At 32.7% G+C, this 18,574-nt stretch overlaps 1 protein-coding gene across 1 annotated transcript in view; it reads right to left on the reverse strand.

Annotated features, from left to right (window-relative positions):
* The window catches only part of LOC145335190 (uncharacterized), an 82,797-nt gene that overhangs the window by 63,192 nt on the left and 1,031 nt on the right, over positions 1–18,574 (reverse strand). The window lies entirely within an intron of this gene.

The raw sequence follows: 18,574 nt of genomic DNA on the forward strand, positions 1-18,574 counted from the left end.
TTGGGGACAAGTGTAATAAATAGCCCAAAAACCCCTCCCTCCCTGCATATTTGAAGAAAAAAATTTGCGCTTCGCGCCCTTCCAAATGGTTTCTGCTATGAAATATTGGGGACTAGTGTAATAAATAGCCCAAAAACCCCTCCCCCCCTGTTAATTTATCTTCTGTACTATTTTTTCGAAGATGCTTTCTAGCTCCCTTCTCTTCGGTCATTGCAGGGTGGGGAGAAGGGATGGGGGGAGAAGAGATGGGGGGGGGGAAGATATGGGGGGGAAGAGGTGGGGGATATAAATGAAAAATAGGGATGGGGGAAGGGATGGGGAAGAAGGGATAAGGACTAGGAGGCCCATAATCAAATAATCCCACCCCTTAAAACGCCCTTAATTAAAATTAGTATATATAATCAAAATGCCCCCCCCCTAAAGCAAAGTGCCCCCCCGGGGCACTTTGATTTAGGGGGGGGCAAAATTTTACAAAATCTTCAAAATGCCCCCCCCTAGACAAAGTGCTTCGCACGCCACTGAGTAATGTCTAAACTTTTCAGCCAATACATTTAAAATCTAAAGTAGGGGTAATTTTCTATTTTTAGTTTAGATTTATCATCCATTGTCTTATCCCATGAGATCCATGTACCTGTTATACAAAGTGCCAAGATTTGCCAAATCCTTAAGAGTTTGGTGTAGCTTCACTTCCGTATAAATGTCACTTTAATAAATCGACTGAACGTCATATTCTCTTTACATCAAAACTATGCAATCCCTTTTATCTTACTATTTTCATTTAAAAAATCGGATTATGAGAGAAAACAAAGTAGCAGGTTTCGTCGAATCGTCACAATTGGGCTCTAATCCTGTGGGGCTAATTTCATAACCCTCAAAAGCTATTGTGAAAATACTTCGTTTTCTTTCCATGATCCCCAAAATAATTTCATTTTCTAATGAGACTTTTTGTGAATATGAAACCCTTTAGGAAGAGAATATATGAGGAGGTGAATGCACACCAATGACTTTTTATCTGCGCTAAATTAAGGTATGCTAATAATATTCAAACCACTCCGTTATCATACAGGGAGTAAAAGGACATCTGTGGTTCATTTCACAGAGTGGGCACAAATGGCTGACTAGTTTTATAATAGGTTTTCTTAATCGTCATCTTAACAATTTTGGGGACTTCAGAGAATTTTCATTGGTTGGTTTATTAGGCTGAGTGTTCAAACTTTTCAACTACTAATTTTATTCTACAGAAGGGGTGGGGAAGGGGTAATTTCGTGTATCAATATTTGGGATGTACATCAATTTATCGGTCAATGTCTTATTCCTTCAGATCCCCCAAAACCAAACACATACAAAAGTTTTTTGAAAGAAAATTGATTCTCGCCCTTTGTGCCATCCCTGAATCTCATGACTGGGTACTCTGATTTATAAAATACTAGCGGCTTCGCCCCTAGTCTCTAGGGACTTTGCCCCAAGTGGTTTAATCTAACCAATTTTTCGTAATTTAGATTAAAAAAATAAATCTGAAAAAAAATTTCTTTGGGGAGGGGGAAGAATTTTTTTTTATGGGGTGGGGGGGAGGGTAGTCGACCCCACTATTTTAATTTTAGTTTTAAAAAGAAAAAAATTTTTTTCGGGGGGGGAGTATTTTTAATTTTTTTGGGGGGGGGGTGGGGAGTCCCACCCCCCAAGAAAATAGTTATAAACCTTCCCGGGACCTATGAGAAGCTACCCTGTAAAGGAGAACCCAATCGGTTCAGCGGTTAGCGAGATCCTTCGCTACAAACAAACAGACACACAGACAAACAAACAGGCAGATATCGTTCTACTTTGTATTATAGATGTAATTATTTTTTGAGGATTTTTTTCAGGAAAAAAAACCTTCTGGTCATGCATAGACTTCATTCTTTATTCTTGTTTCAGGTGATGGTTGGGAATAAGGGGGAAGAAGATGTTGATATTTTTTGAGTATGCATTCCATTGTTGTGACACCTATAAATTCTAGAGACTAGTGGAGACGCCACTACTTTACTAACATTCTTAAATACAAACTATGAAATGTTTCCTTTTTCGATTAAAATGGTAGATATTTAAATTAACTTTTGATTTTCTCCTTTTCCTGTCTCTAACTCTAATCAAGTGCTTTGCTCAGGGAGGGAGAGGACAGGTAAAAGAGTCTACAACCATTTCTCCCCCCCCCCCCCCAATATTTTCCAAGAATAAAATCCATATAAAATCTGAGGTTTTATTATTCTTATAGTGGAGGTGGGGAGATTAATTTATCACCCAGTGTTCTATCCCTGTATCCCTGATTACACTACAAATGAAAGGTGAACTCATTTCAAATAATTAGAAATTCTATTAAAGTTTAAGTGTGGATGTGTGTGTGTGTGTGTGAGTATGAGTGTGTATGTTAGTATGTAAAAGTTTCTGAAAGCATGTGTTTATTAATCTGCATGGATACTGTGATATGATCACCAAAAATTAATTTATCCATCTATTCATCCATTATTCATAAACCTATCTATCTCTGCAACTCTCTCTATCTATCTGAAATATAGTGTACATTTGTTTGTTTAAATTTGTGAATACATGCATTAATGAATAGTATAAATTCAGATATTGCAAGATATTTGCAATAAACATACTTCTATGGATGATACAATTATGAAATGGACCGAGAGGATAAAAAAGATGTTTGATAAATATCATCATTAAAGGCGTATTTTTTTCGCAATATTGCGTAAAATTGGGTGCAAGCTTCCAGTCAAATGCGCTTATTAGGTTAAAATGTACTTATTTTACACTAAACGCATAGTTTAATTAAGAACCGTTTGACCTAATAAGCGCATTTGACTGGAAGCTTGTAGACAATTTACAAAATATTGCGAAAAAATTAACCATATTTATGAAGCAAAATATCATTTTGAATAACAGTTGTTTCTCTTATAATGAATTTGGACCACAGAGAACTATTTGAATTTGATAATGTATTTTAGGTTAGCTTAGGTTAAGTTAAGGTTACTAGTGTCCCACAATGCTAGTAACGTTGGATAAACTAAACGCAATTTGAATAACATAATTACTAGCGCCCCTCCCTCCACCTATTTTATTATAATTCTTGAAATATGCAAGATGGTTTTTTTATAGTCCACAATAATCTTGGAGGATTATTACCACTCAATTTGGATGCTGTGAGTATTGGTTTAAAAAATATGACGTAACAAAAAAAAATAGCCAATGAGAGGCCGTTTTTGACCAATGGCGGCATGCGTAGTGGACTCTCATTGGCTAATTTTTTTTGTTACGTCATATTTTTTAAACCAATACTCACAGCATCAACATGACTCACAGTTTTTCTTTCATAACAAATATTTGGATGTTTGTATGTCTGTTCGCAGATAGAAAGGAGACTATGGGGCTATTTTCTTATTCGTTGGCTTGACAACTTTGGGAACAACTGGGATCAGATCAAAAGTAACCGGCAATAAATTTTAACGGTTAATTTACAAAGGAATGTCTTTAGAGGCTGTGAAGCAGCCGCTAGTATTCTAGTACAACAAATGAAATATGATACCTTCAATGTGCAATCACCTTCGATATATGTATCACATTACCATATCATTAGTGGATTCGTCCCAAGCATCCAAGGGCTCTGTATTCAGTGGGGTCAGTAGCAGTAGTCAAATAGCCAAAACCCACCAAATGACATTATTTTATAAATTCCATAGCTTAAGACCATCACGGGGGATATAATTCTTCCCTAATGTATTGAATTTAATCAGATGGGTGGTTAGCGAGATCTTTACGGGCAAACAAATAAAAAACCATACTGACTACTTCATTAATAAGATTATTATTTGCTATTATGTCTTCGTGCGATTATGACACACTTTATGCGGAAATGAAAGTACAACCATCCTACTTACAGCTAAAGTGCATATATGGATCTTTTCCCATTCAGATATATACAAACAAATCAGGGGGGAGGGGGTATACATATTTTATGCAAAGAGAAAAATTTTTGTCTGAAACTTTTCGTTCTTACATTTCAAAAATCAGATTATTTTGTGGCTTGCCGCATATTGCCTTTGAACCCAAGGGATCTTAAGGGATGTGACAATAGCAGATTATTGATGTACATGCCAATAATGATACACAAAATTATCCCTTCTGTATATTACAAGTAGTGGCTGAAACGTTTGGACACTCAACTTGATAAACCAATCAATCAAAATTCATTAAAAGTGCCCAAAACTGTTGAATCAAAAATAAGAAAACGTTAATGTAAAACTTAGGGAACTAGTGTAATAAACAGCCCAATGTCCCCTCCCTTCCTCTCTGCTTTGGACCACAAAGAAACTTTTGGGGGAAAAAACATTTTAGGTTATATTAGGTTAATTAAAAGTTAAGGGAGCCCCTAAAGGATCTTACCCGTAGGGATAGGACGTGCAGTATTTGAGCAAGAAATATGTTTGAGTAAAGGACCGATTATTTTCTAGGTTAATAACAGATACAGCTTAAAATTATGTATTTAGAAAAAAAATACTTTTTGTTTTGAACACCGACGTCCCCCTAGCATTTATAGGCTCTTTATTCCATAAGGTAAGAAAGGGGCAGAAAATAGCCTAAAACCATCCAAAGGCCTAAATCTAAAAAATAAATAGCATAAAACTATCCCTTGGCCTATACAAAGCTTCCTTTAGAAGGAGAACTCAATCATTACAGTAGACAAAATAAAAACACTTACTACTTATTGTTTAGATACCAATACACATCATCCAAACACGCATAAAATTAGAAAGAGGCACATAGAAAGTAAATAGTCAGGAATAAGAAGAAACTGGAATTAAAATTTTACCTTTTTATAGGTTTTGGCGCATTTTTCAGCGTTGAAAAAAAATCTTTAAAATCAATTAAAAGAATAACTCTATATTCAAAGAGTGGAAGTAGAAAAATAAGGAAAATTATTTCATCAAGTAGTATATCCGTGTAATTTTAGATGAAAGTTGGTGAGAGGAAAAATGAAGAATTGTATACATAATACACAACACACAAATATGTAATATGTATATTGTTTGATTGAAGATTCTATGTATTTGTAAATAAATGTCCGTCTGTGTTAGAAAACATCTAAATCTATATAGAAATATGCAAATATGTTCATAACGATCTCTTTAATGGTTCCATGTTTAAATTAGATTTGATTTTTCACACATCTGACATATCGGATATACATATGCTATATTTGTGTGCTTTTCTGATAATGGTAAAGCTGAAACTCAAACCTATCATCGCACTGATAACTATTATTTTTCATTAAAAAAATGGTGGATGTGTATGGTCACTTTTATGTGTGAAGTAGTTAATTAATCAGGGAAGAGAAAGAAGCATTTTAAATTAAACTACATTCCTTTCATTCTATATATGTATATCCTTATACTAAAGTAACAGGATGTCTATGTGTCTGTCTGTCTGTCTGTGTGTACCGAAGGATCTCGCTAACCGCTGAACTGATTGGGTTCTCCTTAACAGGGTAGATTCTCATATGTCCCGGGAAGGTTTATAACTATTTTGGGGGAGGGTACCACCACCCTCCCTAGAGAAATTAAATTTTTTAAAAATTTACCAATTTTAGAAAGAAAGTTCAACGAAAAATAAGCGTCAAACGTAAATTTTTTTTTAACTTTTTCTTTCAAAATCTAAAATAAGAAATTGAATTATCAAATTCGACTCTCTCCTCCTCAAGTGCCCCTAGAGGCCTCTAGGGGCGTAGCCGCTAGTATATAGATATACTATCTAACATTGTAATTTGAAGAAAAGTAAATTTATTGTCCAATGTCCAATCCCTGTATTCCAAGTTAGTAAGCTCTTGGGAATATCAATTTGCAGGTCTGCAGGCCAATTAACATCACCACCACAATGACGGGGAATATACCTCTCAAAACTCATAACTTATAGTATATACCACCTCAGTATTTAAAATATTTATCCTTTTATATAAAGTAGTAAATTGGGTTTACTATTTTAGGTGAGCTTCACATAGGTCCTGTGATAGTTTTAGTCTTTTCCACTTCAGATTTAGTACTTGGGATGGTTTTAAGCTATGCTTTTAGCCCCTCTCTACCTCTTCAAATACATAGTCCTTAGATGCTAGAGGCAAAGTGACTACATCACACTAAATATTATAAATTAAGAACCAAAGGATGCCAAATTGTTTTATTCAAACAAGATTAAATTTTATTACAAAACAAATCCATACAATGTCTCTATAGAAGTTTTTTATCGCATAGTATCAGAGACAGCTGTTAATCCCGAAGAGCCAAAGGTATTAAATTTATTTTTTTTTTAAATATATATGTGGAAAATACTCTGGTATACATAATTTTTTAGTATGTCTAAGAACTTTTTATAATCCAGAGGATAGTAATCGGTTTCGAAGCCATACGGAAAATAATCTTCTTGACTGAAACTTACAAGCTAACGAATTAAAAATCCAAAGAATAAAGGAAAAATATTCGCAAAGTTTCATCAGTCTAATGAAAATGGTTATATTTGATACATTTTGTTCCTTTTGCAGATCCTTGTATCTGTGAAATTTATAGACATAGATAACCCTTGCACCTATCCTTTCAAAGTTGGTCTGACCAGACTTGTTTAAACAAACTTGCCAGACAAATCCTTTCTTTTTGCAGTGGACTCCGCTTTAATGTCAAAACGGAGAAAGGGCGATAGGGGGCGGTGAATATTCTTATGCCTCTGTTCAAATTTGAACTTTTTACATATTATTTATGTTCGTTAGTATTTAAAGTATAGCTCTGGGTGTAAATCTTGACGTGTTAGAATCGCCCTATCAATTTAAACCTTATAATCTAGGTGTACAATAACATGATAGTTGGCATATCGTATTATTAACCAGCCGTTATTCTACTAACATTGTTGCTAAAACACTTTTATATAAGGCTTCATAGAGGAATTAGAAAAAGTTTTAAAGAAAAGTTTGGGGTGGGGGGGCGGGTGGTTTAATGGCCCGTTGGTGAATTAATGGATTTTACACAGACGCACACAATTTACACACACTTTAACACACAACTATACAGCTAGGGATGTTGCTTCGTTTCCGTTTATGTAATAAATTAAAAAATCGGCGCTTGTTTCATTATTAATCATTCATAATATTACCCCCGATTTGTTTGTTTTTTAAATGGGGGGGAGGTATAAGTGCTTAGTCAGTAAGTGCAGTCAATATTCTCTAAAATGGCTATAACATTTGGAATGATAGTGCAGCTATTACCTTTTATGATACAAATAAGGATTTTAATTGCCAATTATCTGAAAAGTTTTTATCCTTGAGCTAAATTTTTTTTTAAATTTTATAACTCTGCCAACCCTAAATCTTCATGCGGTTTTTAATATCTTTGTTATGATTCAATCCACGCATATAACGATTGCTTTAAGCGTTTTCCAGGTCCCATAACTGTGCTGCTAGACCTTTATTTTTTAAAAATCGGTTCAGAAATAAGGATTTTAGAAGCTATAATATTAGAATATTAGTTGTTTGATCCTTATCCTATTGGGGAGTCTGATGGAGGTCAGGAACAAAGCCTAAAACCAACCCTAAGACATTTATAAACCTTCCCTTAAAAGTGTAACCAAATTGGAACAGTATTAGCAAGCTGTTTTCGTTATCGGCCGGCCGGAAATCGGCCGACTTCGGCCGGATTCGGCCGATTAACATAATCGGCCCAAATTTTCTTCATGTTAAGTTTAAAAATATCGTATTCGGCTATTCCTCAGCCGATTTAGTCGTCTAAGGTGGCAAAAAAATAGTCCTGGTCGTAATAAATTCAAATCCATTGACCAATCTAAAATCCGTCCACTGGTTGTCACGAAACGATGTTTTTAAAGTTGTAGACATGATAATAATTGCATAAAATAGAAGTAAAATTTAAAAATACCGTAGCCGGTTATTCCTTGGCCGATTTAGTCGGCCAAGGTGGCAAAAAAATAGTCCTGGTCGTAATAAATTCAAATCCGTTGACCAATCTAAAATCCGTCCACTGGTTGTTGCGTAACGGTGATTTTAAAGTTGTAGACATGATAATAATTGCATAAAATAGAAGTAAAGTTTAAAAATACCGTAGCCGGTTATTCCTTGGCCGATTTAGTCGGCCAAGGTGGCAAAAAAATAGTCCTGGTCGTAATAAATTCAAATCCATTGACCAATCTAAAATCCGTCCACTGCACATTGGGGCAAATCAACCAAAAAGGGGATTTAATTATTTAGTACCCTTAAAATTCATCTCACAAAAATTTCATTTTATACTTTTTTGTAGTTGATTTAACAACAAACAAATTTGCTTTTATGTTTTTTTCTGTCATTTGAAAGGAACATGGAGATAAAGGTCATTTTATCAAGGTAGATAGAAAATTACCAGATTAAACCCTCCCGAAAATAGCCCCCCCTTACCCTATCCATCTATCTATCCATCTATCTATCAATCTATCTATCCATCTATCTATCCATCTATCTATCCATCTATCTATCCATATATCTATCCATATATCTATCCATCTATCTATCCATCTATCTATCCATCTATCTATCCATCTATCTATCCATCTATCTATCCATCTATTTATCCATCTATCTATCCATCTATCTATCCATCTATCTATCCATCTATCTATCCATCTATCTATCCATCTCTCTATCCATCTATATATCGATCCATCTATCTATCCATCAACTATTCATCTCTTTATCCATCAACTATCAATTCATCCATCCATCAATCTATCCCTCTATCTATCCATCCATCTATCCATCTGTCTATCCATTTACTTATCCATCTATCTATCCATATATCTATTCATCTACCTATCCATCTATTTATCCATCTATCTATCCATCAACTATCTTGAATTTCGTGTTTAAAATGTCTAATTAGGGGTTTTGGTTATCAGAGCAATATGAGAATTTTTTAGTAGCGCAGCTACCCTATCATTAGCTTTTTGGGCCCTTTAAATTGTAACTAGGTTAATTGTAGTCCGATTTTAGTGTTCAAAGTGTCAAATTTGGGGTCATGGAATTCATTTCAGTAGGAGGGGAGGGGATGGTGTAAATGGGGGTGGATGGGGATCCTTATTTTAGCAAGCTACAAGTTTCACTTTATTTTTATGTTTAATAAATCCATTATAAATGTGGGCATGATTAACATAAATTTTTATTAACTAATATCTATATTTATAATGATATTATGATTCTTGTTTACTGTTTATATGTATACTAGCGGCTTCGCCCCTAGCCTCTAGTGGATTTGCCCTAAGAGGTAATTAAACAAGGATGACAACATCCATGAAAAAAGCGAAGCTCTGAAACAAAATTGTAATTAAAACTGATTAAATACATGTTACTGTTTAAGGACATACTGACGTTTTTAGGACTTGAATATAGAGATGCTTCGCTTATAACAATAGACATTATTGAAATAGGAATCAGTATTAAAAAAATCAGATGAATAGGATATTTTTAACATTCAAAACCATTATTTGTTGTCAAAAAAGTAAAAATCACCTTGATATAAATGGATGTACGGACTTTCTGGTAACGATTAAAGAGTTAATGTGCTTTCTAAGTCGTACCTAACTGTTGTAGAAATCAGCATGAAAAGTTTGAGATCGATAGGACAATTCTAGCCTGTTTAAGTTAAGTAAAAGAGCTAACTGTACCAGATGTACGGACGGACCGATTCTAATCATAGAAATATGAAAAAATTGAGGGGGATTTTTATTTTTGAAAAAGATCTTTAAACAACCACAGGACCAGTAGATATATTCCCTGAAGAGTAGAATTCAATCAGTTTAGTAGTTAGCGAGATCTTAAGGGATGGGCGGACAGACAAACAGACATCAAGCTACTTTGTATTATATATTAACACCTAGGGATCTAAGGAACAAAACAATAACCGATCAATACGTACATCCCCAATATTGATACATATTTAATAAATACATATTTAATAAATTATATTACAAAATTATTTGTCTGTAGATGACAATTAGTGGTTGAAAAGTTTTGACACTCATCTTAATGAACCAACCAATAAAAGTTTTTATGCTAACGAATATAAAAACGTTATTATAAAACTTTGAAGTTTGGGGACTAGTGTAATTAACAGTCCCCTCCCTTTCTAAATAAAACTGCTGACTTTAAACATGAATACCCTGTAATTACATAATTTAAAAACAAAGCATTACCAATAGACAAACAGAAGACTACTTGCTAATTCCAATTTAGAATAATTTTAAGAACCTCACGTTATTTGCATATTAACTTTACCTTTCCGCAGTGAGGTAGGGGACATTGGGCTGTTTATAACACTAGTCCCCAAAGTTTTACAGTTGTGTGTTCAAACGTTTTAACTACTAACTTTAATCTACACAAGGGGTAATTTTGTGTATTATCATTGGGGATGTACAATAGAACTTGAAAATATTTATTATTAACTTTAATTCTAAGTCAGAATAAATATTTCCCAATATGTCTATGTTTTTGTGTCTTTTATTTATTTGAATTATATCTTAAGTTTTGACTTTAAAAGCGCATTTAAACGCCTTTTCTTACAAGCTTTTCGTGCACCCACGTTCAGAAAACGGGCTAAAAACCCCTACGGGGGCGCGGGGGGGTAAATAAAACCAGTACTGGCGATTAAAATATGTCTTTAGGTAATCAAATATCGTATTTTTAGCCTGTGGCAACCGGTGAAAACATGTTTCCTCTTACTGTCTTCTTAAATGTTGATTAAAAAACAAACAAATAAAAACTAAAATCTTGACTTCAACTAGAATTATTTAGGACTAATTTCTTCAATTTGTGTTTTTTTCTTTTATACTGTCAAAATATATGTAATGCATGACTCATCAGAAGTTATTTTGTCTAATTACGTTAATTCTAAGAGATTTTATAATACTTTTAAAATTGTTGGTGAAACACAAAAAGTATGCCTTTTTTTGTAAGAAAAATTTTGCATTCCTTGACTTCCATGCATTAGAATGCTTACTTAAAAAGCGTATTTTACGATTCCTTTGAAATCTGATGTACATTGGGTATGATAATACTCATAGAATGTTTAAAACTTGATTTGGGGGTGGTGAATTGTTGCCCCTTGTTGCCCCTATGTGCACTGGTTGTCACGTAACGATGATTTTAAAGTTGTTATAAATGCTGCGTATATTATAAATATAATAATGTCGTCTTCAAAATGAAAATTTTACTCTAAGAAAATTTTTGAATTACAAATGTGATTTAGATGGACCTTTTACCATAAAATTACTTTTTCATAAACTAATTATTATTTAACTACCTTTTTTAAAGTAGCTGCAACCATTTTCCACCCAAAAAAAATTATTGACTGCACTTATTAGTCAGTATCATTAATACGCCTTTATGTATATTTGCTATTGTGTATTTTTTACGATGAGAAGGCTATTTGGATGCGATAATATGCGGAAGTGAATGAACAATGAACTTCACCTGTATAACCCTGAAAGGGAGTGGACATTGGATAGTAAATTATGCTGGTACCCAAAGTTTTATAGCCACGTTATCTTATCAGTTTCCTCAAAACCTTTAACTAATTTAATGAATCTTTTATTCATTGGTTTTATCTTATAGAAATAAATTTTAAATCGTAAATATAAAGCAATTTTAGTTATAAGAAAAGAATAAAATATAAAAAGCTCAGTAAATTTTAACTGAAATAATTTATTAATTTGTAAATAATGAACCCTATCGTTTTAGGAATTACAATTATAAAGTTACAAGATACTTTTGCAAATAGAAAATACCTTGCTTGAAAGCAATTGAAGCTAAAATATTTGCTGATGTAGTTAAAACAAGGAAAACAACTTACAAAGTAACAGATCATGTTATAATTTATAGACAAGAAATAAATCACCTTCCTTATCGGGTTCTAATGGAATAAGACAATGTCCGATAAATTAATTTACATCCATCATGATGATTCACAAAATTATCACTACTAGAGATTACCATCAGGGGTTGAAACGTTTGGATACTCAACTTTATGAACCAACCAATCAAAATTTAATAAAAGTCTCCAAAGTTGCCAAGCCAACGAATAAGAAAACGTTATAATAAAACTTTGGGGACTAGTGTTATTAACAGCCCTATGTTCTTTCCCTCCCTGTATTACTATTCATATCCATTAATTTTATTAACCGTCAACGAATGAATATTAACAATTTGGAACGTCTATAGATTAATTAAGCTTTAAATTCTAAACGTAACAAGAATCTTCGTCCAACGTTTAATCAGGGATAAGGGATAGGAAACCTGGCCATTAATTAGGTCCCGGCCTAGATTCTAAAGGGATATTGCAACTATTACAAATTCCTATCAAACTGGCGGACGCTCCCAAGTAGCTATCGCTCTAAACCAATAAGAATCGGCCTGTGTTTAACAACCAATCACCAATTGGCGGAAATTTTAGAAGCAGACAATTCTAGAAAAAATAATGATTTAGTCTGCTACTAAAAAATAAATATAAATGGTGTTAGATCACATTAGCTTAATTATTAAATCTGCTTAGAGTTAAACATTAAAAAAGGGCCATATAGAAAAAACAAAAATAACGGGATTATTTTTTGTAAAGAAGGTAGCTACAAATTTTCATTTGGTAGTTTATAAATTAGATGTTGTATTTTGAATTTTAAAAATTTAATACGGAATTTATACAACACCTTAACTCTAATATATGTACAATACAACACAGTACAAATCTATCACTACATAATAGTATCCAAAGAACTTGATAGAATGTTACCCAAGTGCATATTAATTTATTTATTTTGAATTTTAATTAGCAATGAAATTTTCAAATAAAATTTTTACTCATTAATAAAAATGCAAATAGTACAAACTAAAATATGTGTGAGGGAAACCCAACGATAGCTTTCTGACAGTTCAAATTACCAAAGTAAAAGATAAAAAAAATTTTGGAGAGAAAAAACTTCATTTTAACAAAAGCCATTAATATATAGGTTTATAAAAAGTTATGTTTTTTACTTTAAACTAGCTACCTGAATTTGATTCTATACTTTATCTACACACACACACACAGCTTTTTCATTAGCGTTTTATACGAACCAGTGCGCCATCCCAAAACTGGTTTATTAGGCTAGAAATAGGCCTAGGCTTGAAATAGGCCTGAAATAATATTTTCCTACGTTTCCCATCCCTTATCCCTGCGTTTAATGACAATAGGAAGATTCTAACACCCTAATTTAACAACCAGAGCTATCCGTTCTTATGTAAGAATTGACAGACATATGCGAAATGTAGAACAGTTTCACTTTCACAAATATTTTTCTCTATCACTCAAAAAGTTAAACCGCATTGCGTAGCAAACTTGGATAGGTATCAGATAAATATTTTGAAATTATTTTTATTACGGATCCGAATCTTTTTCACTTCCTCCGGATTGAAACCGGTTTAGATTCCTACTGAAAAATCCTGTATCGTATCGTAAAATAGAGAACTTGCTACGACTAAAATCAAAATCTTACAAACAATGCCTGTTTTGTTCGCCCATGCCTTTGGCCCCTTGCGAACAACAAAACTGGAATTAATCTAATAATTATTCAATTCCTAGTAGAGGAAACTTGTCTTTAATACGCAACTTAACTATTACTCACAGGTAAAATTAAATATCTTTTTTTTTTAAATTACCCACGAAACATAAATAAAAATCTCAGTATTAATTCATTTTTGTTGTTGTTAACCAGTGAATTAATTCTACATACATTGATATATTATACAGCCTTATTACGGGAAGTAAAGTACCTATATGGAAAATGGCCCAAAACCGCAAGATACTGACCCTACTACTTTATATATTAGGATTAGGATTAAATGTTTTACACTGAAAATATTTCCATGTTTCTGGTAAATTTACTTCACAAAGATAGATGGTTTGTTTTATACTTCAAGTTAGAATACAAATAAATACTTTTTACACAATTTTTTTTAGAAACTTTAATAGATTAATGTTATCCTTATATAAAAGTAACAGGATATGTGTCTGTCTGTCTGTACCGAAGGATCTATCCAACCGCTGAACTTATATAAAACTCCTTTGCAGTGATGTTTCTCATAGGTCCTAGAAAGGTTTATAAATATTTATAGGGAGGGTAACACCACCCCCCAAGAGAAATGCCACCTCCCCCCCAAAAAAATTTTTACATACTCCCCTTTAAATCAAAATTAAAGTGGTTGCTATAAAGTTGTCAAGAAGCCGACTAGGAGTTAAATGAATTGAACAAATGCTCAAAACCAAACATCTATCTTTCGTAACAGCTGATTAAGTTGTAAAGTGACTGCTCTAATAATTTTGTTTACATTTTTATTTGTGCTTTGATCTCAGTTAACATATACAAAATCAAAACTGTTTTTTTTATCTAATAGTATAAAAAGTTTAATAGTTATTTAGAATCACTTTGAACTCAGCAAAACATTTGACTAACGTTTTTAAGAATAAAAAAAAATTTAATATAAAGGCCTTTAAGTAGCACCCAAAAGCTTTTTCTATTTAAAACCAAAATGAAAATTTCAATAAAACGTCATCAAGTCGATAGCATGTCAGCTTTAACTTATATTCGACACAAACCAACCAAACTATTGGTGAACACAATGCCTCTAGGCTTAACACGGGTGACTATCGGCCTGAAAATTAGGTATGACAGACTTAAACTTTTAATTTCCTTAGAGAAAACTTTACCAAAATAGTTTCACAACATTTACAGTAACTGGGCTGGAGTTGGGTGTTATAGAAAATAATATTTATCCGCCATTATACTTTAAACGTGGTCGCTCATTGTTTGGAAGTAGTTTGGTTTGAGTTGAGGAAACACTGTATCATAAATCGTTAAAATCGTTCTTCCCGGGACTTATGAAGCTTCCCTAAATTGAAGAACTCAATCAAAACAGTAGTGATTGAAATCTTAAGCTTCAGACAAAAAAAACTACTCCTTACTCCGTAGCTATAGACGAGGGGTCAGGTGTAGCAGATATTCTTTAAGTTGCATAGACTTACCTAAAACAAAACAATAAGTGTCACATGAAAAAGTTTTTTTAGTGCTTAGTTAATTTAGTTCTCTAAATCTAAATCGCCGAATAAACATGGAATTTTAAGTTAGAATCTCAAATTACAGATGGTATGAATTACGGACATACACTAGATATAAATTTCCTACAGACTAGAAGTGAACATTAGGACATAAGAAAAGTATCTATAGTTTTTATATTTTTTTTCTAAATAATGCTTCTCGCTCCGTGGGCAATTCTTACTTTTTATTATTCTTTCTCTCATCTTTGACCTAGCTTTTTTTCTTTTTTCTTCCAACTTTTAATCTTTATTATTTTCTTAATTAGGATTTCAATTAACGGATAAAGTAAAATGATAAAAATCGCCTCATTATTTAAATCATAATGATTTTAATGATAATACGGTAATACCTAAATGCTATAAAAATAGGTAATAGGTAAATTCATGTGTAAAATAAGGCAAGGGCGGAGAATTTAAGATTAAGTAAAGTAAGGATTTGTCTTATGTATTCAAAATACATAAAAGTATGTTTTTCTCGACGATAGTTTAAGATATTTTAAATTTAGTATTCTAACTTTATCTTTGAATTTGGTTGAATAAGCTAGACTTTACAATTTTGTACTCTCGTCATTAGCATAGCATCTCTTTAACTAGGGCATTTGTATAAGTCCTTACGTCTATCACTTCGAAACAAGTGAGCAGCAAGGTAAATGGTGCTCAAATTACATAACAGAAACTACGCAGCAAATTCAAGGTGCGCTAATTATAGAACAAGGATTACGCTGCTAGATATTAGGTGCTCGATCTAGTGAAACTGCTTTGTAGTGAGTTATTGGTAGGGTTTCTCAATTATAGTGAGCCAATTATAGAGCAACAACTCTATTAATCAACAAACAGTGTGCGTCATTTAAAAGGCAAAGACTACCTAAGCAGCGAGATACAGGGTGCGCCAAATATAGGGCAACAACTCCAATTAGCACTAAACAGTGTGCGTCATTTAAAGAGTTATGACTATGCAGCGAGATATAGAGAGTGCCAATTATAGAGCAACAACTCTATTTAGCAATAAACAGTGTGCATCATTTAAAGAGTTATGACTATGCAGCGAGATACAGGTTGCGCCAAATATAGGGCAACAAAATCCATTTAGCACTAAACAATGTGCGTTATTTAAAGAGTTACAACTATGCCGCGAGATAGAGAGTGCCAATTATAAAGCAACAACTCCATTTAGCACTAAACAGTGTACGTCTTTTAGAGGCTACGACTATGCAGCGAGTTTTAAGTAAGGGTGAGCCAATTATAGGGCAAAAACTCTACGCAGCAATAAACAGTGTGCAATAATTATAGAGCAACTATTTTAAACCTAGATACAGGGTGTGCCAGTTATAGAGTAAAAACTCTACGCAGCAAGAAACAGTGTGTGTAAACTAAAGAGCAACGACGATTCAGCAATAAAACATACATAAAAATTTACATTCATTTATCATATTTGTAAATTTCTTTTGTAGTATTCAAAAATTGAAATTCCACTTAATGGTTAATGTTCTGTATCATGTTCAGACAGAAATTTTATAACCTTCTATGTCTGTCCTGTATTTATATATTTATAACAAGGAAAACAACTTCCACATAAACAACGCTCAACCAATTATATAATCTGACAAACAAGCATGAAAATTTGAGTCACTAAGCACATAATATTATTGAAACACATTGAAGCTTGGTTAATCAGTTATTATCAAAAATTTATGTTAAGCAAACAAAATTTGATGAAATACAGGTTGGATATTATGGAAGGACTTATACTTGTAGACGCTCAGGGCCATAGAAAAGACATATAATCGTAATACAGCGATTTGTCCATTTTACTATCTGCGGAAAACTGTATGATACAATGCGAAAATAGTTATATAAAGTTTATAAAATTAAAAGCAGTTTTGGATTAATCTTCTAATCTTTAATAATTACGTTACTTGTTCTTTTAGTATGACTCAAAACCGGTTATAATTCAGCGGATATTAATATTTCTATTAAAGAAACTATAGTTTGTTCTTGTTGCTGCGCTACTTTTGGACATAATTGTCCTTTTGTTGATTTATACCTGGAACTATTGGTTTTTATCTGTGTGTGTATTCTCTTGCGAGTAATAAAGGATAACATCCCCTGTTATTGTTAAAAGACTATAGATAACCACCCCCTTTGATTATTTTTAGAAAAACTAGGATGACAACATCCATAAAAGCGAAGCACTGAAACGGTAGGACAAACGGACATTAACACTTGTATAGCGTCAGAACTGAATAATCATAATATAAATGTATAAGGGTCAAAACAAAATTGTAAGTAAATTTGTTTTTAAAAAACTGCTTGATTCGGGATAATGTTTATGGACATACTTACATTTTTAGGACTTAATTATAGAGTTGCCTCGCTTATTACAATATACTAAAAATCAGATAAATAAGATGATTAGTTCACATAAAAATTTGTTGTTGAAAAAGTAAAAAAATCAACATGTTTAAAATGGACGTACGGACATTTCGGTAATGATTATAGAGTTGCTACGCTTTCTAAATCGTACCTAACTACTAAATAAATCACCATGCAAAATTTAAAATCAATAGGACAATTCTAACATGCCTAAATTAATGAAAAAAGCTATCCGTTACGGACGGACAGACGTACGGACGTACGGACGGACCGACCCTAATTATAGAAAAGCTTCGCTTTTAAAAACCAAGTTAGAAATAAACATGACTTAAATGGATGTACTGATATTTTGGTAATAAAGAGTTGTTACAATTTCTAATCATACCTAACTGTCATAGGAATCATCATGCAAAGTTTGAAATCGATAGAATAATTCTAAAATGTTTAAATTGACGTAAAGAGCCTACAGTGACCTAACCGTTACGAACAGACGCACTGGCCTTAATTATAGAAAAGCATCGCTTTTAAAAAGTAATTGTTTATCTGACCAACTGGTTGGTCAAGCTTCGCTATAAACAGATTTTCATAGAAACTAGAATCGCTTTATGGATTTGATTATCCTTATATTACAAAAAAAATTATGTGTGTGTGGAGGGGGGGGGGGAGGGTTCTCAAACAGATGATTTAAGGGAAACTAGTATAAAGCCCTGGGGGGTTATAAATCCACAAATAAATCAACCTATTTCAATTTAGCTATCTTGGCAGAAAAAAGGATTTTTAATCGGAAGAAAAACTATTTGTGTTTAAACTTTACAACTAGAAAAAATATTTATATATGGATTTAAATGAATTTTGAATCGCTAGGCGTTCAACAATTCATTGAAGTCTCTAAGGTTTTATATAAGTATGACGATTCTAACCAGACTAATTTAGGAACAAAAGTCTATAAAAATGTAGAAAACCTGAAAAATAGGATTTAAAAAATGAATAATAGATTAAATACATTAAATGGTGCTTTCCCA

The sequence above is a fragment of the Acartia tonsa genome, chromosome 13, assembly GCF_053477335.1.
Source record: "Acartia tonsa isolate MP-2025a chromosome 13, ASM5347733v1, whole genome shotgun sequence".
NCBI lineage: Eukaryota > Metazoa > Arthropoda > Copepoda > Calanoida > Acartiidae > Acartia > Acartia tonsa.